Below are 27,628 nucleotides of genomic sequence, written 5' to 3'. Positions count from 1 at the left end.
GCTACTTGAGATCCACTAAATGATGTTGGTACCTAGGAAAGCACCAATTGGGGGGGATTGTCGGGTGACGTGCACTTGATAAAAATCTGTTGTGGGGTCTCTACGCTTCTCCTTCGAGCCCCTCATCAGCTGGAGTTTCAATGTCAAATTGCAAATAGAAATACATTCTTAGAGGATCAAGTGGTAAAGTGCTTGCCCAGAAAATCTTAGGGAGCCTAGTCCTCCCATCCCCACACATATGTGTTTCTTAAACATTCCTTTTGCCATAGTCGACATTAATTATCTCTCATGGTCAAGGTCCCAAACTAAGCAGTCTCTTTGTGTGTTATCTCATTTAGCCCTCACGACTGTCCCAGCAGGAGGCCTTGTGTTTCTATTTGATAATTGAAATTAGAACTCAATGAGCGTTTTATGAACTTGTCTGAGGTCCCAAAATTAGTAAGAGAAAGTGTGGGAGTTCAGCCTGAGTCTTGTTGGACCCCAAAGCCTGTTCCTTCTCCTTGATTCCCCCACTCTTCCGGGGCCCCTTCCCACTGATAGCTGCAGATGTTTTAGTCCTTAGAAAGAACCATAAATGTGGGTGCAACATTTAAAATTTCCCTAATATAGCACATGGTTTATAGCTTCCTTTGAAAGGACGTGTTTGAAGTCCATTTTTAACTTGGTTTATAAGTAAGAAAGCTCACACAAGAAACCAGTAATTCATTTTGACTTGGCTGGCCTTTAATGTAAATATTTTGGAGTAGCTTCTCAGGTTTTTGTGATAGAGTCAATTAATTGGTCATTTTTATTGAGTGCTCAAAGGTTTAATATATCTTCAGAAGAGACACAATATAGCTATGCAACCATAAAAAGACTTCATTATAAATGAGTGTCGGCTGTTGTTAAGGCACAAATGAAGACTTAAAAGCCACAGAGGGTGCTTTATAGTGTATTGATTGGTCTCAAAATCACAAGGCAGTAAAAGTAATTTTAGAAAGTACATATAAGAAACCACCATCGACTGTTACACATGTATTATTGTGTATGTATATATATATATATATATATATATATATATATATATATATATATATATATATATATATATATTTCGGTTTTAAAAATCAACAGTTCTTATGTTTTAGCAATCATTTGATTTTAATATATTTTTTGTTTCTGGGACTCTCCTGCTTTTAAAAATATTGTGAGGAAGCTGTGGAGAAGGCTCGGGGGATAAAGTGTCACTGTGTGGGCATGGGGACCTGAGTTTGAATCCCCATCACCCACATAAAATATCGGGCACGATACGTGTATATGTAAGCCCAGTGCTAATGGTGGAAATGGGGTCCCCAGGGGTGGAAGTTGGGGTCCCCAGTGCTTGTTGGCCCACCAGTCTACCTAAATGGTGAACTCCAGATCTCGTGAGGGAAGCATAAGACGGAGAGCTAATTGAGTACAAACATTTATTAAAATGCTGCCTTTTCTGAGGAAGATTCTCAGGTAGCCTAGGTTAGCCTTCAGATCTGTATGTAACTAAGACTGGCCTTGAAGCCAGGATTGCCCTGCTTCTACCTCTCAGATGCTGGCATAACATAGAAACATGTGTTGACCCACCCCTGAGAGAGGGGGGGAGGAAAGAGAGAGGAGAGGAGAGAGAAGAGAAAGGAAAGGGAGAGGGGAGGGAGAGGGAGGAGAGAGAGAGAGAGAGAGAGGAGAGGAGAGAGAGAGAGAGAGAGAGAGAGAGAGAGAGAGAGAGAGAGAGAAGAGAGGAGACAGAAGAGGGGAGAGAGGAGAGAGAGAGAGAAGAGAGGAGACAGAAGAGGGGAGAGAGGAGAGGAGACAGAAGAGGGGAGAGAGGAGAGGAGAGGAGAGAGAGAGAGAGAGAGAGAGAGAGAGAGAGAGAGAGAGAGAGAGAGAAGAGACAGAAAGAAGAGGGAAGAGAGGAAAGGAGAGAAGAGAGAGAAGAGAGGAGACAGACAGAAGAGGGAAGAGAGGAAAGGAGAGAGAGAGGAGAGAGAGAGAGAGAGAGAGAGAGAGAGAGAGAGAAGAGAGGAGACAGACAGAAGAGGGAAGAGAGGAAAGGAGAGAGAGAGAGAGAGAGAGAGAGAGAGAGAGAGAGAGAGAGCGCCTATAGGGCCAGTAGAAGGGCTGTATCCTCAGGCGTTGGAATTACTGATGGTTGTGAGCCACCCTATGTGGGTGTTGGGAACTGAACTTCGATCTTCTGGAGAAGTGTGAGCATTCTTAATCTGAATTTGTCTCTCCACCACCCTGTTTTAAGTTTTAAAACTTGGGGTGCATGCACATGAGTGCAGAGTGCCTGCAGAGGCCAGAGGCATTGGTTCTTCTAGAACGGGGCTTACAGGTCGCTGTGAGCCTTGCAGCCCGGGCACTGGCACCTGGCACTGGCTGTGTTGCAGGAACAGCACGGCATGATGACCATGGAGCCACCTCTCCAGCCCCAAAGCTGACAATTTTAAAATCAGGATTTGTATAAATAATAATGCTTTGAAGAAGCAGCTTAATGGCTTACATGTTTTGGAAATTTGTGCATTTCTGCTTGTCAATCATTATTTTCTGGGATTAGTAATAACTGAATGTAGATATGGTTGTATTTATGGTTAAACGTTCAATTTTGTCCTTAGATTGGTTATGAAAAAATTCATTTGTCAGGTGGGCATGCCTGGAATCCTGGTGTTCAGGAGACCAAGGCAGAGGATCAGGAGTTCAAGGGCAGCCTGTGTTACATAGGAAGGCCTGTCTCAAACAAAAGAAAAGTAAAAACCCCCAAGCCATATAAAATGATTTCATATCTAATAATGTTGTGTATTATTGTAGTGGCATGTAGTGGGCATGGCCCACTCAGCAATGAAGGTTTTGTCTGTATTAACATATTCTAGAAAGTTCCTATGTGCCTGTTCACTAAAACTTGGGTAATGCAAAGTGTACTTTCAAATTTATTCTTTATTTTTTAATGCCTAGTCCCTAATGAATTTTTGTAAGAATCAAGAAACTTAGCTGCCAGACATGATGGTGCACACCTTTATTCCCAGCACTTGGGAGGCAGAGGCAGGTGGATGTCTGAGTTGGAGATAAGCCTGGTCTATAAAAGAAGCTCAAAGACAGCCAGGGCTACACAGAGAAACCCTGTCTCATAAGACAAAACGCAAAAGAAACTTGGCTGTCGGATGGTCCCAGTTGCTGTAATTTATATGTTTAGGGGGATAATAAATTTTGCTTTTATGACTTTTCACCCCCTTTATTATTGATGTGAAAATTCTTCAAGACAGACACTGAGTCATTTTGGATACTTTCTTGTACTGGATGACTTCGAAGCATTGAGAGCGGCTAAGCAGTTTAGATATATAATCTCCACACACGTGAGAAGTACGAGGTTGCAGGCCCCAACTCCAGAAGTGGAACCTGACTTTAAAGAATGTCAGTGTAAGACAGAAAATGTCTCAAAGGGAAGCTTTATAGCCAGTCAGTGGTAAGGTGGCATTACCACATATCTTGTAGAAGCCAAAAAGAACAATACCATGTGCATAAGCTTCTGTATTCTAGAAAGTTCCTACATGCGTGTTCGTTAAAATATCGACAATACAAAGTGTATTTTCAAATGAATACTGGAATCCTCAGCAGCCCTCCCAAATATCTGTAAACCTGTTGGATGTGTGCTGTGCTGAGAGGAAATTTCAACACACTTGCTTCTCACATTGATGCTGTGTTCAAAGCCAGGCACTTGGGGAGGTCAGAATCCGTGGCTCCCTAGAAACAGGTGGTCAGAATAGGATGGCGTTGTCGCTGAGAAGAGGAGTTATTCCGAGAAAGCAGAAAAGAGGATCAGCTTCACCAGAAGGTCCTGACTGGTCTGGGGGAGGAGCAGCAGCAGCATGTGCGGGGTGCTGGCAAGGTCCACTCACCACAAGGCAGGGCTGTCGCCAAGGCAGGGCTGGGGACAGGCTGGGGGTGAAGCTGGACTGCTTGAACCCCTGGGAATTATTTAAGTCTAGGAACAGCTGGAATCAGGACGTTATCAGTGAAAGTTCATGCATGTGATTGTTAGCTTGTGTTTTCCTCAACTGGGAGAAGATAAAAGGAAAGAAACACCATCATCCTGAGATCACTGTTAGCAGGCGACCAAACCTTACCACACTAAACCCCACAGCCACTGCCACGTATGGTCTTCAGGAAAGATCAGTCGCGGCTGATGTTCTTGAGGCTGCTGTGACAGAGCCAGTGGGGCTGTTGACACTGCTTCAGAATTTCCTCCTTTTTGTGTGTGTGTTTTTTTTTTGTTGTTGTTGTTTTCTGTTTTTTGAGACATTCTTGAAAAACATCAATCTTCATTTTTTTAAAATTTAAATTGATACATAAGACATACAAAGTGTACGTAATAGTCAGGTGCCATGTGAAGTTTCCACGTATGTACACCAGTGATGTATGAATCAAGGGAAACATCTCATTTTGCTCTGAGGAATTCTGACTAATACATCTTGAGTGACATTTTTTTTTCTCTTTGGGTGTCCCAGTGACAGCCGCGGTCGGGTTTCCTGCCTTTCTCTATGGTGCACCTGCCAGTCCATGTTTGTGATGGGTTAACTGTTTCTTAGCGTTAATGAGGTCGGGGTCATAGGTTCAGTGCCTGGGAAGGCGAGCTCGCTTTGCTTTGTTCTGAAGTTGCTTACTGTGCTCTTATCCTAGACCAGCCATCTGGCGGAGGCAGAGCTCTGATCACAAAGGGACTAATAAACAATGCAGTGTGTGTGGTGGTGGCCACGGAGTCTGGGGAATCTCTCTGTAGATGCGGAGAAATGATTGCCAAGCATGTGCAGGTTTTTATTTTACAGCATCATCTTAATATGTGGACCATAGCAGGGTCATCAGACGGTTTTATTGGTCATTCCTATTTAGGGTTTTTTTTCTTCTTATTTTTTAAGATGCTTCCTTAAGATAGCCCTCACTTATACATGGTCTTCAACGTTCTTTACTTACCTAGAGGTTTGTGGGACTGTCAGTGGTGAGGGTCAGGGTCAGGGCTAGAGTGATGGATCCGATAATTTACTGATTTACACAGCCACTAAGTTAAAAAGAACAATGTTACAATGAAAAGAAAACACTGTTTCTTTTTGTTTGTTTTGTTTTGTTTTTAAGAATTTCTGGAGACTTCACAGCATTCCTAAGTGTGCCCTGATCTGTAAATCTGTAGTCTTCTTTATTAGAATATCTTGTAGTGCTGAGAGAAATATCAGAGGCTAATTAGACCAGTGCAGTGGCATATGGCCCCACTGGTCCCAAGAGATGTGCTGACAGTGTAAAATATGTGCTGGTTTATTGGGATAAGAAAGATTGTAAACAATGTCACTAGTGAGTTTTAAATGCTAATTACACATTGAAATTGTACTATTTTTGGCTATGATAGATTAAAGAAAATATTAATTACTCTTGGTTTTGTCTATCTTCATGGTTTTCAGTGTGTCCATTAAGATTTAAGAAAATTGATGATTATATTTTGGTTAGGCATCACTGAACTAGACCAACCCCTCTGATTAAAGGCTGAATAACTGAGCTGAGCTGGGCTCTCCATTGCCCTGGACACTCCCTGTTAGAAGGATGGGCGCTCAGATAGCAGGAGCTCTGGACCACCAGCAGACTGTTGAATGCACACAGTTCTGTCAGAAGGTCTGTGCTGAGGTCATTGTATGTTGGGTAAGAAGCTAGTTTACACTATACTAATTTTTCTACACACACTCATCTAAGGATAGGATGGCATCATTATGGTCGTAATGGTATTTAGGCTGTTTAACCTTCTACAGTGGGTCAGAGGTCCTGTAGCTTTCTTAGGTACTGAGGAAAGCACATTAAAATACTAGACAACAGAGGCTGGGGAGATGGCTCAATAGTAAGGTGCTTATGTGTTCTCCAGCATCTATGTTAAAAGGCCAAGCTTGACAGTGCCTGCCCTTAACCCCAGGCCTGGGAATATAAAGCCAGGAGGACCTCTGGGACTTACCATAGACCAGCCAGTCGCTCTAAGTTCAGTGAGAGGCCAGGTCTCAGACAATAAGGTGAAGAGTGAAGAAGGCACCCAGCATTAACTTCTGACCTTCTTACACACACCTGCACATGTCCCTACACACATGTGAACACGTACGTACAATAACAAATATAAAAGATGTTATCAGTTCTAACTCTGGGAAAAATAGGGTGCCCAACCAAGTGGGCACTGTGACATGCATTTCTTATGAGCAGTCATGGGTGACCTGTGGGCAGAGTAACTGTGCTCTGGGTTATAAGCATCTCCTCTGTGGCCATGATTAATAGCTTAAAGATGTCTATGTTAGGAGGTGTCAAGTCTCGTATTTTCTGGTACATGCTCAGTTCCTAGTGACTGCTGGTTTCTTATCCACTTCCCGGGGACAACTAGTGAACAACCATTTTGTGAGGGAGGGCTGATGTTTCACTTAAACTCACAATCCAGACACTGTTAATATTCACAAGTCTGTCCTTTTAAGGGAGCAAGGGAAGGAAGATAAATATTTATGACCCAAATGGTGTTATACAGGCATTTCCTGGGCTTTGTGTTGGTCACAGATAGCTCTGGATGGCTCTGGGTACAGAGAAACCAAGCCGGGCAGGACTTCCCACTTCCCCAGGGGTAAGGAAAATGAGTGCCTGTGTCCTGGGTTGTGAACTTTACCATTTCTATCCTCGAGCCCAACTCGTCTACTGTAAGCGTGTTGGTCACCCTAGTGTAACACAGATGACAGCTTAGGGTTAGATTACATGGATGAGACATTGTAGACCTCAGTTATGTTTGTCATATGTTTTTTTAAAATTATTTTTATTTTATGTGCACCGGTGTTTTGCCTGCATGTATGTCTGTGTGAGGATGTTCAGTCCCCTCGAACTGAAGTTATAGACAGTTGTGAGCCGCCAAGTGGATGCTGGGAATAGAAACTGGATCCTCTGGAAGAGCAGCCAGGGCTCTTAACCTCTGAGCCATCTTTGCAGCCCCTTGTCATGGTTTCTAACTTGGAAAACAAAAAAAACCAAAAACCAAAAATACAACCTCCCCCATTGTGTCTTATTGTTGAACAATGCATTCTGGTAGATGTTTGGCGATTGGCTAACTGATTTCTCGTGTAGCCAGGACTAATGGTATCTTTCATGTAGCAAAAAGAGATCCTCCCCTTTGGGTTGTTTCCATGGGCAGCTGCGATGGTGGGGTCTGGATTGGCAATGGGTTACGCAGAAAGTGGAAAGGCAGGAGGCACCCTGTGGATCCCCCGTGTCCCTTGTCACCCCAGCTGTTCGTGCTGGGCACTGTGGAGTTGTTTTGTTAGGTACTATAAAAGTAAAGAACACACGTGACTACAGAAGACCAATAGGGCAGAGCTTAGAGGGTCACATGGTGTGAGAGGAAGGAAGCACTCCTTGGAGGAAGAAGAGCTATTTCTGGGGGAGACTGAAGAAAGAGTAGGAGGAAGTTCATGGATGAAGAATATTTGAGCAGGGTTTTGAAGGATGAGTAGGAATTTAAGAGGTAGAAAGAGGATGGAGAGGTATCACCACCCCACGGGACACAGTTTACACGGGACACAATGCACTCCAATAAACCAGGAAGCCATCCCTTCCCAGACACTAAGCCTACAGGAAACTCAACTCTAGATCTATAATAAAACTGTTTGTGATTGTAAATCACTCCGTCTGTGCACGTTTGCTATAGCAACACGATCAGACTAAGCCACACCTGCTGTGGCAGATGCCCGGGCACGGGGGTCAAAGAGCATGTTGGCTTTCTGGGGGTGGGTGGGAAAAGACAGGCCCAGTCCTGGGGCTCCGGGTTGCTTCTAATTAGCCTTATGACTTTGACCTTGGACGTGTCGCTTTATGGGCTCCAAATATCTCACATGGAAGGGGCAAGAGTTAGCCAGCCGGCAGATGTACACGTCTGAGACAGAGGCTGCCTCTGTGCCCGGCACTGTTGTGCATGTTCACCCACCAGACCTGCACATCAGAGACGCTTCTCTGCTATAAGAGAGGGACAATAAACAGTGACAGGCGATGCATTAATCCTGTGTGTCTATAATGTGCTGTCAGGCAGAGAATGGCACCTGTTGTAAAGGTAGAATAGCCCAGGGAGGTCTGAATAGAATAGAAGAAGCCATGAGGATATTTATAATCTCTTCCCATCCTAAAATCCTAAGTCTAATTAAGTGGAAAGCCATGGGGTTCCGTCTCTTCGACACTGATTACAATCCATTTCTAAGTAAATGTTCTTACGGTCTTGATTAGATCCAGCAATGTGGCCACTGATGGGCAGATAGTATTTGATACCCCACTACATACAGATTGCCTTTAGTGCTATGGGAAGAAAATGCAGTAGGCCTGGTCTTTAGGATCCCTGGGGTATCCATCATTCACAGGATCCTTGAGGCTCATGCACAGGGGAAGGCACTAAGTAGTTCACCAGCCGGTTTTAGGGTGACTGTTCCATATACCAGCAGGCTCGCCTAACTTAAATATAAATTAAATGAAGTGGGAGCCCTGGGACATCCCTGTTTTAATTACAGTTGGAACCCATCTTTGGAGACTGACTGTTAGAATCATTAAACTGTTATTATGTTTTTTTTTCTTTTTTAAAGAATTGTTAATAAGCTGGGTCTAGCCTAAGGTCTTATTTTGCAGATGATTCCTCTCAATTGAAGTGGAAAGGCTGAAGAGTACAAATGTTTATCTTCAGCATCATTGCCTATTGGTGACGTGAAGGAGCTGAACAGGTAGAGGAGTGTGCTCGTGGGTGACTTACTCTCTTCCGGGACTGTGGCCCAGGGGCAGCATGTGCACTTAGCACGAATGAGGTCTGGTTCGATCCTCGGCACCGCGTCAACAAGCTAAGCAGAGTGACGGATTAAGCCATGGCTAGTTCCTAGTGGGAGCTACCGGGCCGGGCGAACTGCATTCTCCTTTGACAGATGGTCGTTTTACGTTGATTTCCGTGCATCTGTCTGCAGTGTTGGGACTCTGCAGAGATAGACCGGGGTGTTGATCCCTGACCTTGGCTGGCACGGAATCCAGGCTGTGCCGCTTTGTTTCCTGGGATAGGCTTCACAGCCAGTGAAACCAGCGCTGTGTGAATTATTTAACTCTTCTCGTCCACAAAGGCGACTGAGTGGCTTACACACTCAGGCTTGCGAAAGCATTTCTGTTTTTAGTAAACATGGGGACCTTCTGGGTCTCTGGCTCAGGCCAGATGCTGTTTCTGGAGTATGACTTATATTTTAAAGTCAAAATTTCATATTTTTTTGCATGCATCTGTTTTCCTCAGGACTCTGGTATTTTGTATAAAACTAGAAAGTCAGGAGGAAACAGAAGAGGGACATGGGAAGGCGGCCCTGCCCCGATGACACTGCGCTCGCTCACGGGGCATGTTGGGAGTCACTTTGCTTATCACATTTGAATGTCCAGTATTCTGGTTTTTTCTTCAAATGTTCAAAAAAAAAAAACTTTTTCCACACGGCATTGAAATGTTTTAACAGAACACCACCCATGCCTGTTTTTCATTTTTAAACATTTGGTTTTATCATTTTCTTTTATCATTTAGAAAACTATAGCAGATGACATTTTGTTTTTTTATTTATTAATCAGTTCATTTGTTTACATTTAAAATGTTATCCCCCTTCCCAGTCTCTCCTCCATGAACCTCCCATTCCAACCCCTCCCCTTTGCCTCTGAGAGGGGGCTTCCGCACCCACCCACCCACTCCCTCCTCACCCCTCTAGCATCTCCCTTCTCTATGGCATCAGGCTTCCCCAGGACCGAATGCCTCCCCTCCCACTGATGCTAGATGAGAGAGTCCTCTGCTACATATGCAGCTGGAGCCATGAGTCCCTCCATGTGTATTCTTCGGTTGTTGGCTTAGTCCCTGGGAACTCTAAGGGGTCCGGTTAGTTGATCCTATGGGGTTGCAATTCCCTTCAGTTCCTTCATTCCTTCCCTAACTCTTCCATTGAGGTCCCTTGGCTCAGGCCAATGGTTGGCTGTGAGTATCTGCATCTGTCTCAGTCAGGTGCTGGCAGAGCCTCTCAGAGGACAGCCATGCTAGGCTCCTGTCTGCAAGCACATCTTGGCATCAGCAATAGTGTCTGGGTTTGGTGTCTGTGCCATCTACCCCTCTTTAAATGTGTGAATCGTTGGCATTTATTACATTCAGAATATTAAATATAGGAGCCACCGGTCACCATGTTCTACATCTGGACACCGTGGGAGTGGGTGGCATGTGTATCGAGGTCATAGGACGATTTTGAGGAGTCGGCACTCCTCCCCTTTGCTTGAGCAGTCGCTCCTGTTTTTACTGCAATTGTGTGGCGTCCTCTGGGCTAACTGGCCCATTCCTGGGACCTTGCCTATTCCGGGTGTTCCATATCAGCAGGAGTGTAGAACATTTACATTTGGGGGTTTCATTTATTCACTTCACATCTTTTCAGGGTTCATCCATGCAAGAGTATGTACCGGCCCTTTCTTCTTCGACAATGCATATGACATGATTGAATGTATATAAAAGATTACAAATACATTTATCTCTTCAGAACGTATGCATTTTTTTTGATTGGTGGATGTTTAGCCACTGTGAATAAGGTTGCTGTGAAGGTGGATATACCGTAGTTGTATACTGCTTTTTACTCTTTGGATATATCCAAGAGCGCAGTGCTGGGCTACACGGCAATTCTGTTGGACTTTTTGAGAGCTTTCCAAGCTAAATTGCATCAACACTACATCATTTTGTATTCCTGATAACAGTGGACGAGGATTCCAGTCTCCACATCTTCAATACCTGATGTTTTCTGTTTCTTGGCATCTTTTGTCATCCTAATGAATGAGAGCTACAATCTCATTTTGCTTTTGATTTGTACACCCACATAAGTCTAATCACCTTGAATATCCCTTTAATGGGATTATTTGCCATTAGTATATCGTGTTTGAAGAAATGTCTCTTTAAACCCTTGGCTCATTTTTTTAAGTTAGAACTTTTCCTTCCTTCCTTCCTTCCTTCCTTCCTTCCTTCCTTCCTTCCTTCCTTCCTTCCTTCCTTCCTTCCTTCTTTCCTTCCTTCCTTCCTTCCTTCTCACTACCTCCTTCTTTCCCTCTCTCCCTCATTCCCTCCTTCCTTCCTTCCCTCTTTCCCTCATTCCCTCCTTCCTTCCCTCTCTCCTTCATTCCTCCCTCCCTTCTTTCCTTCCCTCCTTCTCCTCTTTCCCCTCCCTTCTCCTTTTGTTTTTCTTTGCTATTGAGTTGTATGACGTATGTATATAGATACCGATCAGCGGTAGATGGGTTACAAATACTGTCTCCCATCCTGCATTTCTTTTCATTCTCTGAACAGAGTTTACTTAAAAAAAAAAAAACTAGACTCTTATTTATGAAGGCAAAAGGAGGATACTGTGGAAAAACACCTGTAAGAATGTGTTTAGCTTCTCTTGGAGACGGGGCTATTGCTGATGTTTTATGAAGGTGTTCAAATGTCTGCGTCCCCACCTGGATTTAGACTACCTGTGAATTTACAAATGTTCCTCCTGGAAGTCGCATGGCAAAGCCATGGCTAAGTCCTGCCAGGTGCTGAGAGCTTCCTGCGCTCACAGCATCAGACATTTAATGGTGTTGGATGTGGTTTCCCTGTGTTGCCTTCCAGCACTTTCCGTAACCTCCCTGTTCATGTTTTTTTCTTAGTTGGCTGACTTCAACTTATCACATACAGATCCACTGCTGTTCCTGGCCACACTGCTTCTGTTCTGGTGTCCTTTTTGTCCTGGATAGAGTTCTATTGTTTCCTCAGCTCATGCTATCCACCAGTGCAGTGGGCAACTATCTCTGGGTCACTTAGACTATTTCTTCTGGAGTCAGGATTAAGGGCTGCAGCTCCATATACCCAGTGGCTTTCAATCAAAAAGCTTGTTTAGGATAACTGTCATATCTGAGCTTCTCCAAAAACATGCCTTTTGACTCGAATCACTGATTTCAACCTGAAGCCAATGTACAGCACTTAGTTTACTCTACTTAAGGGCTTAATTGTTTTTACTACCCTTGAAAGCCTACACGTAGGACAACAGGGAGAAAGCACCCAGGTGTGGTTTGCTGACTCTCTCCATCTGGCAAATAATATTTTTCTGTTATCTATGAAACTTTGAACTTAGCTGAACTCTTCCTATGAATCTTCAGAAACTTGTCGTTCAAGAGTGATATCTTAGTTAGGGTTTTACTGCTGTGAGCAGACACCGTGACCAAGGCAAGACTTAGAAAGGACAGTATCTCACTGGGGCAGGCTTACAGGTTCAGAACTTCAGTCCATTATCATCAAGGAGGGAGCGTGGCAACATCCAGGCAGGCGTGGTGCAGGCAGAGCTGATAGTTCTACATCTTCATCTGAAGGCTGCTAGCAGAATACTGGCTTCCGGGCAGCTAGGATGAGGGTCTTAAAACACACACACCACAGTACCACAATTACTCAAAAAGGGCCACACCTACTCCAACAAGGCCACACCTTCTAATAGTGCCACTCTCTGGGCTGAGTATATATATACAGATCATCAAGTGATCTCAGGAGAAACTACATGGGGGAGATTTTTGTTTTTAGTAAGTGGTCTTTTGTCTTTAATTTTAATTTTTTAGGTGAATGAGGCTCATGGATGATTTTAGAAATCGCATTGCTTTCTGACTTGCCATTGCAGAGACGCAAAGATGGGAGATGGAAGGCTCTCTAGGTTTCAAGTAATTAGAGGGTTGCTTAGAGATAGCTGCTCTTTTAGCATTTGGTCACTCTTAGTGGACTGTAGAATTGGCATTGGTAATTAGGTGGAAACCAAAACATGAATATGGCTGTTGTCCACAGCTCTGTGCTGGCAGCATGGTGAGGGTGGCATCGCGGGTCTCAGAGCGTATGACCCAGATGTGGCCTAGGTACATTCAAGCAGTATAGGATTTTGTCTGTTTCCTTTAATAATTGATTGATTGATTGATTGATTGTGTATAGTTGTTTTCCTTGTATATATGTGTACTCCACATGTGTGCCTGGGGCCCATGGAATCCAGATCTTCTAGAACTAGAGTTACAGACAGCTGTGAGCTGCCATGTGGGTGCTGGGAACCAAATCCTCTGGGAGAGCACTCAGTGCCCTTGATTGCTGAGCTATCTCTCCAGCCCCTTTATTTGTTTTCTTGTAAGTGAACAAGAGCTGTTTTTAGATGTAGCTAAACTTTCCTTTGAGTAAAATGAAATCATGAAACTACTTTGCTGTAATGACTTCCCGGTTACTAGAATTTTGAAATGTGTGTGTATGGATACATATGTGTGTGTGCATATGTGTATAACTCGTTTTTGAGTGTTGGGTGTTGAATCCAGAGCCTTGGACATACCAGGGAAGCACTGAGCTTAATTTCTGGACCCTGCTTGGCTTGTTTCTTTGCAGCCTAATGTACTGGTGATTTCGCAAACTGCAGTATTTGTATTTGAATGGTTAGAAAGCACTTGTACCTCTAAATGGCAATGGGGAGACATGTATTTCCTCTGAAGGCATTGAATTTCAGTTTTGCTGCACCAAATACTATTTCAGTGTGAAAGAAGTGTTCCAGCGCCTCACCTCAGGCCAGAAGCATGTGTTTTTTTCTGACCTGTGAACGTGTGAGCATTTTCCCCTGATCTCAGAACATTTCAGCGTAAATTTCTTAGCTTTCTCCATCATTGGAATGAGAGAAGAAAGAAATAAGAACTTTATGTCTTTTTGCTATATTGGACTTTCCCAGTCCTGGTCTCAGTAGTCCGTAACTCATGGAATGCTTATGAATAATTTGGCATTGTTTAAAGAGGAGAGACAATGTAAAAACAGGGTTTAGGATTGAAGGACAAAGTCATAGGATTCATAGCCTCAGTTATAGTTTGCTTCGATTGCTGTGAAAGATACCGTGACCCAAAGCAACTTGAGGGAAGAAAGGGTTTACGTGGCTCACGTGGCTCACGTGACTTACGTGGCTCACATGGTTCACGTGGCTTACGTGGCTCACATGGCTTATGTGGCCCATGTGGCCCAAGTGGCTCACGTGTCACAGTCCAGTCCTGCTCTTACTTCCTATGGAGACCATGGAGGAACAGCTCTTACTCCCTATGGTTTTCTTATTCTGTTTTCTTATAGGACCCAGGACCACCTTCCCAGAGATGACATCACCCACAATGGGCTCGGTCCTCCTACACCAATCATTGATAGAAAATGCACCACAGATATGCCCACAGGCCAATCTGATGGAGGCATTTCCTCAATAGATGTTCCTTTTCCCCTGGAGACTCTAGCTTGGGTCAAGTTGACAAAAAATAATGAGCACAGCCTCCGTGGTATATTCCACAGTTGCTATACTGTGACTTTCTTACCTACAACTCTGCAAACCACAGCTTCCCTCTATGACAATCTTTGTCTTCTAACCCCACTGCTTTCTTAGTGATAAACCTTTTTGAAGCTTCATTAGAAACCATTTTTCCCTCTGTGCTGGGGATTGAAGCAGGGTTTCCAGTGCTTCACCCCTGCGATAAAAGCTTATTGGGTGTACTGGAAGGGGCTTTCTTAACTCCTTTACTATTGCTGTGAGAAGATACCAGGACCAAGTCAACTTCTAAGAGGAGAAGTTTATTTGGACCTACAGTTTCAGAGAGTTAGAGTCCGTGACCATCACAGTAGGGAATCATGGGAACAGGCAGGCAAGCACGACACTGGAGCAGTAGTTGAGAGCTTCCGTTTCAATCCACAAGCAAGAGGCAGAGAGAGCTAATTGGGAATGGTGTGGGCTTTTGAAACTCAGAGCCTGCCTCTGAAGACACACCTCCTCCTACAAGGCCACACCTCCTAATCCTTCCCAAACAGCTCCATCAACCAAGGACCCAAATATACGATCCGATGGGGGGCCATTCTTTTTCAAACCACCAGAGAGTCATAGGCTGGGCCATGCAAACTTTGCTGTTTCACCTACCCTATCTCCAGAGTAGGCCCGACAAGCTAGCCTGGCAGCACTAGGTAGCAGCAGCCTTTGAGAACACTGCCCTGTCCCCAGGCAGGCAGACCCAGGGCTGCATCTCAGGCTCCAGCTCTCTTTACTTCAGTATTACAGGTTGTGTTTTGTGTCCTGTAAGGACAAAGGGATTTTGATGGTATGCCCACTAAAAATTGTGCTGCATCCCATAAATGTTTACAATTATATCCAACGAAAGTAAAATTTAAAAACCCATTATGGCACAAAAAAAAACAAAGACAAGCATATAAATTAGTGATGGAGTTTTCCAGTTACGGTAACGTGATTTTACTGCCCTTGGCTCCTTACCAGAATTTTCAAAGCCTTTCATCCACTTCGGTACTGCCTTCATTCTGAGTGACTTGGCCTCTTGCTTTTTGGGAAATCCAACAGGAACTTGTTTCTCTTCCTAAACCTCAGACATTTCCCTTAATAACCCCAGAGTCTTATGTTTTCTGTGGCTCTTTGTTGCCTTGGGGCCTGAGCAGCACACCTTTCCCTTGGCTTTTATCTCACTTAGGGCCTTCCTCCTTCCCCTCCTCCTCCTCCTCCTCCTCCTTCCCTTCCCCCTCTTCCTCCCCCTCCTCCTACCCCTCCTTCTCCTCCCCCTCCTCCCCTTCCTCCTCCTCCCCCTCTTCCTCCTACCCGTCCTCCTTCTCCCCTTTTTTCTTCTCCCCCTCCTCCTTCTCCTCCCCCTTCTCCTCCTTTCCCCCCTCCTCCTCTCTCTCCTCCTCCCCCTCCTCCTCACTTCCTCAGAAGTCCACATACTTCCAAGGCCCAGCACACTGGTTACTCTCTTAACCTCTTTACTTCCTTGCACTCAGCAACTCTGGATTTTGTTTGTTTGTTAGGGGAAAGGTACCACCCAGGCTGGTCTTGAACTTACAGGAATCCTCCTGCCTCTGCTTTCTGAGTGCAAGGGTGTATAGGCTGAGTGTTTTTTGTTTGTTTGCTTTGTTTTGTTTTTTAACTGGGCTAGAGCTCTATCACTGAGCATCAGGAACATTGTTTGTAGACTCTGCTCACTTCTTATCAGTTCTTTCCTAATACAAATATCTTCAGTTGTCCTTTATCAACACATACACACACTACACAAAGACATGCACACACATACACACATATACTACACACAGAGACATGCACATACAAAGCACACACTACATACAGACACATGCATACACATATAAACACACACAAACACACTACATACAGATATGCACATATGCACACATATAAACATACATATACACATACTATACACTATAGAGTCATGCACATACACACACATATAACACTGTACACTATATATACACATACACATACTATACACTATACAGAGACATGCACATACACACACATATAACACTATACACTATATAGAGACATGCACATACACACATGTATAAACACACACTACATACTATACAGAGACATGCATAAACACACATACACACTACACAGAGACATGTGCATATACACACACTATGCATACATACACACATAAGCACATACACATACACACACAAACAGAAACACACATGGGGGAGGCACTTACTTTTTCTTGGAGATACCATTTCATCTTTTCTCTTCTGCTCATTCATTCATACTTTTATTTGTTTTGAGATAGGGAAACCTCTGTGTAATCATAGACCAGGCTGGCCTCAAATTCAAAGAGACCTGCCTCTGCCTCTCAAGTGCTAGAATTAAAGGTGTGCACCACCACGCCCGGCCAACACTCACACATTTTTAAGAGCTGCCTCAAAACTCTCTCTTATTAACCTTTCCATTTTCCACTGTTCCCCATCTGGCTTTCTGTTCTCATCTTGAACTGACGCTATCTCACATAGACTTACCAAAAATGGCAACCTCTGCCGCCCCTCCCCCCCAGAACACAGTATTCTTTTGCAGTCTCTTGTCTGGGCACAGGCTAATCACAGTTGTTTGTGATGACTGAAGTCTGAGGTTGGTACCCAGAATCAGAATGACGAGGTGTCTGCTGGCCAGCAGATGAGGGAGCTAATCCAGGTAGAAGAGTAGGAGAACTCGGAATCCTTGGCAAAGACACAGGCTTCTGGAGCCCGCTTACACAGCACTTTGTGATCACACAGAGGGCTGGTGCTTTCTCAGCGTCCTTGTGTAGTGACTCACTGGGTGGTTGAGGTCCCTGGAAGAGCTTTGGTCTTATCCTCATGCTTCTACTGGTGAATGAGTCCTAGCTCCTCAGTACAACCTCAGTGAGATATGGCTTAGGACATCATCATCGTCAGACTGAGTGGGTGCTGTCCTGACTTGCTTGATTGCTGGGTTTATGGCCAGGTAGGATTCGTTGTATTTATTAGTTTTATTATTATTATTATTATTTGTAACAAATTATCCATGACATACAGTTTACTATTTTACCCATTTCTGATGCATAGCCCAGTGATACTAGACACATTTACAGTGCTATATAATCACTTCTGTCCCTCACCAGAACCTTTCCGTCATCCCAGCACATGCTACCTTGGAACTCATTCCCTGAACAACAAGACTCCCCAGTACTACTGATCCCAGGCCCAGCAACTTCTCTGTCCTAGAATTCCAAACCCTATATTAGTAGGACTGTACAGCATGAATCCTTTTGTCCTTTACTCCCTCATGTAGCTTAAAGGTGTCAAGCTTTTTCCATGTTGTAGTACGTGTCAAAGATTTATTCTTCTTTCATGAACAAGTAACATTTCATTGGGTCCTTTCTACTTTTCCGCTGTCGTGAGTAACACTTGAACAGACACTTTTGAAGGGTGCTGTTCGGTGTGTGGAGGAGCTGTAAACCTTTAGCACCATTTAGCAGCTGGCTGGCTTCTGCTGTGATGGTGGTAGTGGGGGTTGTCTCAAGACAGTCTCACCATGTAGCCCTTGCTACCTTAGAACACATGATCCCTTGTTTCCTGCCTCATGGATACTGGAATTAGGGGGTGTGCACACAACTGTACTAGGAAGTTCTTTAGTCTTGACAACTGATTGATTACCCAAGTAAGAGATAAGAAATATGGCAACTATGTTATTGCTTCTACCCTTTAAATGTTTTCTGAGTGTTGTTAAGCACACACCAACGCTCTCTGATTCTAGATGAGAAATTTTCCATCGTGGTTTAAGGCCTAAAGCCAATGTAAAAGCAACTTTACAATCTTTGTTCCTCAAATGTGGGGAGGGGGCACAGAAGGCAAAGATGGTGGTGACTCAGTTGTTGAAGGCCTGGGTGTTTGGTTTTGAAGGAGCCATCAGGAGTTTGGCTAAGGGTGGCCTAAGATACTGTAGAGGGTTGAAGAGTGACCTTCAAAACCCCATGTCTATCCGGGACTTTGGAATCTGGCTCTATTTAGAATTAGTTTTTGTAGAAGTATTGATGCCGTTGGTGTTGTCAGTTTCACAGAATCTGGAGTCACCTGGGCAAGGGCATGTGTGTGTGTGTGTGAGGATTATCCAGAGCATGTGGGCATATCTGTAAGGATTATCCCAGTTCATTGGGATATCCCAGTTCATTGAGGTGGGAAGATCTACCCTCTGTGTGTGGCACCATTCCCTGGTGGGGATATCAAAGGGAATGTGGGATTTGTCCCTCTCTGCTTTTTGACTGTGGGCACTCTGTGACCAGCTTCCTCAGGCCACAGCTGCTGCTGCAACTTCCTGTTGTGACAGACTGTAACCCAGGACTGTGAACCAGAGCAGAACCATTCTCTCTTAGGTTGCTTTTGTCAGAATATTTTATCTCAGCAACAGCAAAAGAAACTCAGAACCCAGCCCTGAGAAGCTCGTCTATTTGTCTGATGAACTTGGCCGTGTGGTCCTTGAGCCTTTAGAATAGTTTTCTGCCTGGAATGTGGAAGAATTTGGAACTTCGGGTTAGAAAAGCCTTAGTATTCTGGAAGCAGAACTTTAGGGGTCATTCTGATGGGAGCCTGGAAGATAAGACTGTTGAGGGGAGCATGGGCGGTGGAGGCCCAGCTCATGACGTTTCAGAGGGGACTAAGAACTCTGCCAGGAATAGGAACAGGAACCATTAAGGAGATCTCTGGTTAAGAACGTGGCATTATTTTTGCCTGTGTCCTGAGAATGTGTATTGCGTCTGGGTAACTGCAAATGTGTCCTAAGGGCAAAACTTCATCTGTCATAGGTTCTGTCTTGTGAAGACTGGAATTTATTTAAAGGAAAGCCAAAGAGAGAGGGATCCCTGTCCTTCTAAAGTCACTGCCTGAGAGGGCCCCCACCCAGACCATGGTACAGCTGTGACCCAAGGGAGCTAGGTTAGGTTCCATTCTGAGCTAGTGATAGAACTCGGCAGAGTTGTCTGTGTGCTACAGGGTTTGAATGAAGAAATGAGGGTTAGGGTAGTGTGGTCCTAGAGAGACTCTGTGGCAAGATTTTAATCTTAAGAGTCATTACATCAAACTGTGGGTGAAACTGCAGTAGCACTGGAGACTCAAGGATATCAGAGGTGCCACAATGTATCCAATAAAAAACTGGGCAAGAAGAGAATGAAGCCAGCCCAAGAGAGTGGTCATGAGTGCTGTGGGTAGAAGATCCGGGTGTGTGGGTGTGTGGGTGTGTGGGTGTGTGGGTGTGTGGGTGCTCGCGCCCTTCGTAGCCCAGTTAATTACATTGTAAGCAGCCATGGATGCTGGAGGAGGATGCCAGGGTTTTCTTTCTTTCTTTCTTTCTTTCTTTCTTTCTTTCTTTCTTTCTTTCTTTCTTTCTTTCTTTCTTTCTTTCTTTCTTTCTTTCTTTCTTTCTTTCTTTCTTTCTTTCTTTCTTTCTTTCTTTTCTTTCTTTTCTTTCTTTCTTTTCTTTCTTTCTTTCTTTCTTTCTTTCTTTCTTTCTTTCTTTCTTTCTTTCTTTCTTTCTTTCTTTCTTTCTTTCTTTCTTTCTTTCTTTCTTTCTTTCTTCTTTCTTTCTTTCTTTCTTCTTTCTTTCCTTTTTTTCCCCAAGACAGGGTTTCTCTGTGTAGCCCTGGCTGTCCTGGAACTCACTCTGTAGACCAGGCTGGCCTCGAACTCAGAAATGCGCCTGCCTCTGCCTCCCAAGTGCTGGGATTAAAGGTGTGCGCCACCACCGCAGGGATTTCTTTCTTGGTCTAGTTTTGGTCTGAGTTTCATCCTGTTTCTACTGCATCTCTTCTCTTATTGAATTGGATGGTTTATTTTGAGCCATTTTATGGAAGAAGTATGTAACATGTTTTTTTTTAATTTGTAGGAGCTCACAGTTGACTTTGAACTTTCAAAATGCTGGATTTGTTAAAGACACAAAGACAAAAGGTGGAATATTGTGGTTTAAGAACGATTGTGTGTGAAGTTGATAAGGGGTGGAGTTGTGATGGTCAGTGTTAGTTGTTAATGTGGCAAAATCTAGAATCACCTGGGAGAAGGGCTTCTGGTCATGCCTTTGGGAAATGACCTTGATTGCTTTAGTTGAGGTGTCCCCTGTGGGTGGCACCATTCCCATTACAGTGAGGATCATGGACTGCATAAAATCTAGGGTGGGAGGTAAAGCATTATCGTTGGCTCCCTCTCTGTTTCCTGTTTGTGACCATGATGTCAGAAGCTCCTGATATCTTGACTTCCTGTTGTGCTGGGCTGCTCTGACCTGTACACCAAAACAAACCCTTTCTCTTCAGTCGCTTGTGTCAGTGTTTTATCCTAGCAACAGGTAAAGAAATTCAGGTTGGTGCTTGGTTAAGGATCTTAGAGATTATCTTGCACTTTGACTTAGCCTTAAATCCAAAGGCTAGTGTCTTCACAGAAGAAGAGGACCAGAAAGGCACACCGAGGTCTGTGTGATGGGGATTGGAGGAGATGTGGCCCTGTTTCATATCTCACCTCAGAAATGTGAGGAATAAATATGATGTTTCTGTTCCACAAGGCTGTGCTCCTCTGTTATGCCAGCACAGGAAACCCTGGAGGTGCCCAGCACACGCGGATGTGTGGGTGGGAAAGTGACAAGTTTGGATTTGGGTGAATTGAACAGGGCTGGAGACAGAGACTCTAAGTCATTAGTAGAGATGGAGTTTAAAACAAGGAAGAATGGATACATCCATGCAGAGTGTCTAGAGACAAAATTCCTGTGCAGCCTATCCCGGGCTCTCTGTGCTGATGCTGAGCATGTGTGGTAGATCTTAGGAAGATCATCCTGTGAGCTCATTCTGCCAGAGGTCTGGGGAGAGAGCATTGAGCCATGCTCAGAGTGTGTGTGGGTATGTGTGTGTGTGGTGTATGTGTGTATGTGTGTGGTGTGGTGTCTATGTGATGTGGTATATGATGTGTGTGTGTGCGTGTGTAGTGTGTGTGGTATGTGTGTGTGTGGTGTCTGTGTGATGTGTGTGTGTGGTTTAGTGTATGTGTGCACATGTGTGTGTGGTGTCTGTTTGTGTGGTATGTGTGGTGTAGTGTAGGTGTGCACGTGTGTGTGGTGTGTGTGTGGTGTAGTGGTATATGCATGTGTGCATGCATGCATATGCATGTGCATGCATGTGTGTAGGGGTATGGTGTGTGGTGTGTGTGATGTGTGTGTGGCATATGTGTGTGTGTGTAGTATGTGGAGTGTAGTATGGTGTGTGTGTGGTATAGTGTCTGGGTGTGTGTGCACATGTGCATGTGCATTCATGTGTGTTTTGTGATGTGTGGTGCAGTAGTGTGTGCATGCATGCATGTGTGTGTATGTGTATGGTGTGTGTTTGTGTGGTGTGTGTGCGCGCATGTGTGTGTGTGTGTGTGTGGTATGTGCTGAGTTAAGCACCTTCTTTTAAGGTACTCCATGTTTATTCCTTTCTATTGAACCTTTCTGTTGAAAAGCACCTGAGGTTGATTTTAACAAAACTTATTGAACAAGAATAAAGGTTATAGAACTGGACAGCATCTCACACTGGAGTAGCTTCTGAGTGCCCTTTTCTATCCCAATGCATGTTGTATTTATAGCCAGAGAAAATGAAGCGACATACACAAAAGCAGCGTCATGGGCAGCAGTGGGCATATATGCCTTATTTGGTCATAGCTTGGCAGCTGGAGGTTCCATTGCTATGATTGGCTAAGTCTCAGTTGCCTGGTTACCAGGATATAGTCTTAGTTTATGATATAAATTTTGTGTATGGGGATGAAGATATATATATATACACACATCCATATGAGTACGGTTCTTTATGTATGGAGACTGCCTTGGGTCATATGTTATCACAAGAGTATAAAATACATTTAGGCCAAACTTCTCAGTGCTAACCTCAGATGACCTCACTGGAGATCCTTTTATGCTAGGAGAGGAAAGCACAAGGAAGCCCTTTCATCTTGCTGGGTCTGGGCGGTGGAAAGGGCCAGAACAGTGAGGAGGAATAAGGATATGGCCAATGCTTCTCCCCGTTCCCAAAGAGAAAATAGATCAGGTCAAAGGAGGAATTGCAGAGATAGGGGATGGGAGGTGGGGAGAGAAGAGGGGAAAGGAGAGACGCACACACACATGAACACGTGTACATACACGCACACGCACATGCACACACACATGCATACGTATATGTATATTGTCTCAAGTATCTGAAGTTCCCTTCCTCTTTTGAAACCTTCTGGCTTGACTTCCAGGACACATCTGGAAGCTGTGCTTGCTTCCAGGTGGCAGTCGTGGAGAGGAAAATTAAGGCGTTTCCAGGCCATCTCCTTCTTGTCAACACTTGTGCCTGTCCTTTTCTGGTCGAGCAGAGTCTGTTGGTTACAACTCTGAATGATGTTGTAGCCCAGGGGCTCTCAGACAGGCGACTTGTGGAGGGGGGATGGTCTCAAGAGAGGCAAAGAATCTCCGTTCTTCCTGGCAGATGTTCAGTCTGTGCCTTGTGTCTGGCGAGGCCTGTCTCCTGTCTGCTGTCATTATTACCGCGTCAGATCTTGTGTGACCTTTCAAATTGGACATCCGTCTCTTAATACTACCTGAATCTAAATAGCTCACACAATGCCCTATTCACACTGAGGACTTCCAAGAATCAAAGACCTTGCTCCTTTTGGGGTAAGAATTGTATTCTCTTAACATTCTTGTACTAAGGAAAGCCTATGATAACTCAGGCTATGATAAGAGAAAATTAAGTCTTTACAAGAAAGGCACTGATAACAGTGATATGCACCTGAAGCCCCTAGCATCTCTTCAGAAAAGATGTCTTGTGTGTTTCAAGAGCAGAAAACCATTGGTTCCCATGGTGACCGACTGAAATGAATGTTTGTGTCCGGTCTTTGCTCTTCTGCCTGAAGTCACGTTTATCTTGTTAAAGGGACGATTTAGATTGGTTTCCTTCTCCTTTAAATATGGGAATATTAATACTTCCACTTAGTAATTCAAGGTTCCCGCCCCTGCCCTCCCTCCCTCCTCTCCCCTGTCTCTCCCTCTCTCTTTCGACAGTCTCCTTGTGTAGCCCAGGCTGACCTACCTCTCAGTTTTGCCACAGCCTTTCAAGTGCTGGGATTTTAGATGTGCACCACCGTGGCTCACTCGTGTTTTAACTTTTACTCTTTTAGAAGTTTCAGGTTGGAGTATTAGGTAAAATCTAAGCAGTGACTGAGATTCATCATAAGAGCGGTGCTTCTGTTTGTTCTGGAAATCTCACAATCCATGCATGGCTGGCTGTGCTGTGAAAGTGTCCATAAAGCTTTGAGTGGCGGTAAGAGCACACGGCTTTATGTTCTGTTGCAGAACACACCACAGTTGCACCCTCTCACAGTCAACAGGAAGGGATTCAGTCCAAGTCGCTAGCATTGGAGACAGTGCCTAGAAGCAGGGCCTCAATTCCTACCATGCCATCGCTCCCTAGCTTGTTAAAAGAATTAACTTTTACTGCATCTGTATTTCCTACTTCTTTCCTTTAACAAAATTTTATTGTGATATGATTCACACACCATAAAACTCACACAGTTAAAGCACATGATTTATTATTTTTTAGATATAAACAGTTTTTAAATACAAACAGATAACCATGGTCACTGTCTGATTTGAAAATGGAGCTGTTAGTCACCAAACCCCAGAACGACTATGGATGACAAGAAGTGTGCACCGAAAGGAGCCTGTTATGGGTGTCTTTTGGAGGGGTCCTGCCAGAGCCTTACAGATACAGAGGCAAATATTAGCAGCCAACCATTGTACTGAGCGCAGGGTTCACAATGGAGGAGTTGGAAGGTGAACTGGAGGAGCGGGGGTGGGGGTTTGCAGCCCCATGGGAAGAACGATGATGTTGTCCAACCAGACGCCCCAGGGCTCCCAGGGACTAAGACATAAACCAAGGGGTACACATGGTTCCAGCTAAAAGAGTGGCAGAGGAATGCCTTGTTGGGCATCAATGGGAGGAGAGGTCCTTGGTTCTGTGAAGGCTCAATAGAGGCCCCAGTATGGGGAAATCGAATAGGGATCGTGGGAGTGGGTTGGGTGGAGGAGCATATTCTTGGACGCTGGGTGTGGGAGGATGGGTTGGGGGTTTTTGGGGAGGGGGCAAACCTGGAAGGGGTATTACCTTTGGAAAGAAAATGGAGATGTTTGTCTCCATTCCTTGTTACTCCCTCTCCCTAACCCTTGACAAGCTTTGTCTCGATAGATTTGCATATATTGGACGTTGCACAGATGTGTGAAGCTAACGTGGTGTATTGGTGTGAGGCCTTTTATGACTGCTGGTTTCTTTTACTTAAAGTCTTATGTGTATTATGGGCTGTATGGGGTTTTCTTCACTTTCATCTCACAATAAAATTTGATTGTATGGCCTGGAAACAAGGGCCTTTATCCTGAGCCTCTGACCAGCCTTGGCTTTGTTCCTTTTAATACCCAAATTATAGAGTCGGGGCATGTCTGCTTGTTAGATTAGGTTATGAATTCAGTGGGAAAGGTGTCTCCATGGGCTTTTCCACCTGCACCCCAGTTCCTGAATAACAGCTTTGAGACTTATTATATAATAAATGCCTAGGCCATAAGCTAGGCTTCTTCCCTGATTCACTCATTACTTATATTAACCTGTTTACACTATTCTGTCTGCCCCATGGCTAGTTACCTCGCCTCAGGTTCATAAGTCTGACTTCCTTCTTGTCACGGTGGGGAATCTTCCGTGCCTGGCTCTCTTTCTTGGAGTTCTCTCTCTCTCTCTCTTTCTCTCTCTCTCTCTCTGTCTCTCTCTCTGTCTCTCTCTCTCTCTCTGCCAGATGTCCCACCTTCTAATACTGCCTCAGCTTATTGGCCATTAGATTTTCATTGACAGGTGATGCTCTCACACAGTACACAAGAGATAACCCTTACTCAAAGGCACTAGACAAACCGGTGAATTTACCATTGAAAAACTTTCGGAGGTCTATCTTGGAGAGGCCAATTGCTGTTTTGTGTTGTATAGAAGTTCCTTGAGATGTGTAGACTTTGGGTCAGGTTTATTTGTTACATCCCAGTTAATCTGTAACAGTAACATCTGTAGATACTAAAAGAGATTTCTTCCTCCTAGCAGTTGCTCGAGGTGGGAGAGTTTCTGCAATTATGACCCAACTTAAAGGCACATCCTGGTTACCTGTGCATCCTGATTGGTTCCCAGTCTTCTCTTCACATGACTTCCACAGATGGTGCGTAGGTTTGCCGTCCTTCAAGGTGAATGAGGAAGGCACAGATAATTTCAACCACAGTGGGGGCTACTATGGCAGTAGTACCATAGGGACAGCACACCGTGAGCCCCACAAGACTCTGCTTGCATGTAGTCTGAGAAAGCATCTATTTTACTTGGGTTCTAAAGAAAAATAAAACTTGGAGAGATACACCCAATGGCACCAGAAGACAAGGTTCTCCAAGTGAGCGTTTGTGAGGTACGGGCCTGCAAAGCAATGCCACTAAGAAGTAGTTGGTGTTTTGTGGTTGCAGAGTTGTACGCAGGTGTGATGTCTAGCGCCACCTGTCAACTTGAATCTGGAATCAAATGGAAGGCAAGCCTCTGGCCACACCTGATACCTTAATTAGATGAACAGATATGGGAAGACCTGCCTACTGTGGGTGGCACTAATTCTCTAGGTACAGGATGGGAGACTGTGTGGAAGTGGAGAAAGTAAACTAGTGTGAATGCTCTTATCTGCTTCTGGGTGTGATGTGACCCGCTCCCCCAAACTGTGACTTCCCTGCTGTGTGGGCTGAACAAACCGCTTCACTCATGAGTTATTTTAGTAACTATTTTTGTGACAGTAGCAAAGACTAAGACAGTAAGGCATCTTTCTCTTGTCCAGAATGTCCTGTTATGTTGTCATTTTCACTAGATCCATCCCAGGGAAATGAATTAGATCCCGTGACTGTTGGATCGAAGCGTCAGCATGAATTAACCAATTTGTAGTTTGTATTGTCTATATTTGCTGTTAATTTAACATCTGGATTAATTAAAATGTTAGTATTCATAATTCACTGAATTATTTATTAGGCTCATAGGAGAGGGTACAGGATAGAACACCATTTGGTTCCTCTTTTGGATGCATGCGTGTGGAGGGTAATGGTGAGTGCATGCACACATGTATGTGCCTGTGCCCATGTGTAGGCCAAGGATAACCTCAGGTCTCATCCCGTCTGCATCTTTTGGTCTGGAGTGCCTGTTTGAACAGAGTTAACGGTTAGTCAGTTATTCAGGTCTACTCTGGCACAGAAGCAGCATGAAAGCATGTGGGGGGATGCAGGAGTGACTGGCTTGCTTGTCCTGCCCAGGCTGTAAAGGCAGAGCTCTTGGGTCCAGAGGATGGAAAAGAGACACGGAGCAGGTGAGGTTAGGATTCTCAGGAAATTAAGTCTATGCATTCTTGGCTAGGGCTGGAAGGTTCTTTTCCTGTGGAGTTGAATATGTTTTGCCAAGGCAAGGGAGGCCACTGTCGAGGCACCGTGCTGGCCCACACACCAGGCTCTGGAGGGTTTCCTAAAACAACTTTATAGCAGGGACTGAATGCGCTTTTCATTTCTCTGTGATGCGGATGGTTGTGGTTGACTCTAAAGGCATCTGTGGAAAGATTCACCTTTGAGTTTGTTTGTGGAAGATTGAAAGTATTTTTTTAATGTGTCATACTGAGACAATCACCTCACATCCTCCCCTGGCCAGGATATTTTTGCCTGTCCTTTTTGACTAAAATTGTTTATTTTATCTGTGTCAAATCCAAGCTTAGATCTGGCATCTCCTTAGTGATACTTTTCTTTAATTTGAGAGAGTCTTGTTATATATTCCAAGATGGCCTCATACTCCCTAGATAGTCCAGACTGGCCTCAAATTCATGGTAATCCTCCTGCCTCAGTCTCCCAAGTATTAGAATTTTATGAGTATGTGCCACCACGTCTGGCTTCTGAATTTTCCTTCTCATCTTTCTCTTCTTTCAAAATTTCAAAACTTCAACGGACTGTGTAATACTAATGTTCACTTTTTAACAAGCTGTATATGTTTCTGCATTTGGCCAGCTTAACACCTTGAATAATCAGAGTCTGAGCTCTAGAAGACAGCCTGGGATAGACATAAAACAGGATAAGGAAAACTGAGATTTATTTATTTATTTATTTATTTATTTATTTATTTGGTTTTTTGGTTTTTTTGGATTTGGTTTTTTCAAGACAGAGTTTCT

The 27,628-nt window shown here is 44.2% G+C and overlaps 1 protein-coding gene across 7 annotated transcripts in view; it reads left to right on the top strand.

The window, feature by feature from the left end:
- The window catches only part of Cracd (capping protein inhibiting regulator of actin dynamics), a 219,527-nt gene that overhangs the window by 3,395 nt on the left and 188,504 nt on the right, over positions 1–27,628 (top strand). The window contains exon 2 of one of the 7 annotated variants that reach the window (XM_052199555.1): positions 25,507–25,618. The exons of 5 other annotated variants lie outside the window; for them this stretch is intronic. The gene's annotated coding sequence lies outside the window, so the exon portion shown is untranslated. Of the gene's footprint in view, positions 1–25,503; positions 25,619–27,628 lie in introns of those variants that run through there. One more of the 7 variants, XM_052199556.1, reaches the window with a different exon arrangement.

Source organism: Apodemus sylvaticus, chromosome 11, assembly GCF_947179515.1.
Source record: "Apodemus sylvaticus chromosome 11, mApoSyl1.1, whole genome shotgun sequence".
In the NCBI taxonomy this organism is placed as follows: Eukaryota; Metazoa; Chordata; class Mammalia; order Rodentia; family Muridae; genus Apodemus; species Apodemus sylvaticus.
The sequence above is the reverse complement of the archived record's forward strand: the minus strand, read 5'-3'. Positions and strand labels throughout refer to the sequence as shown.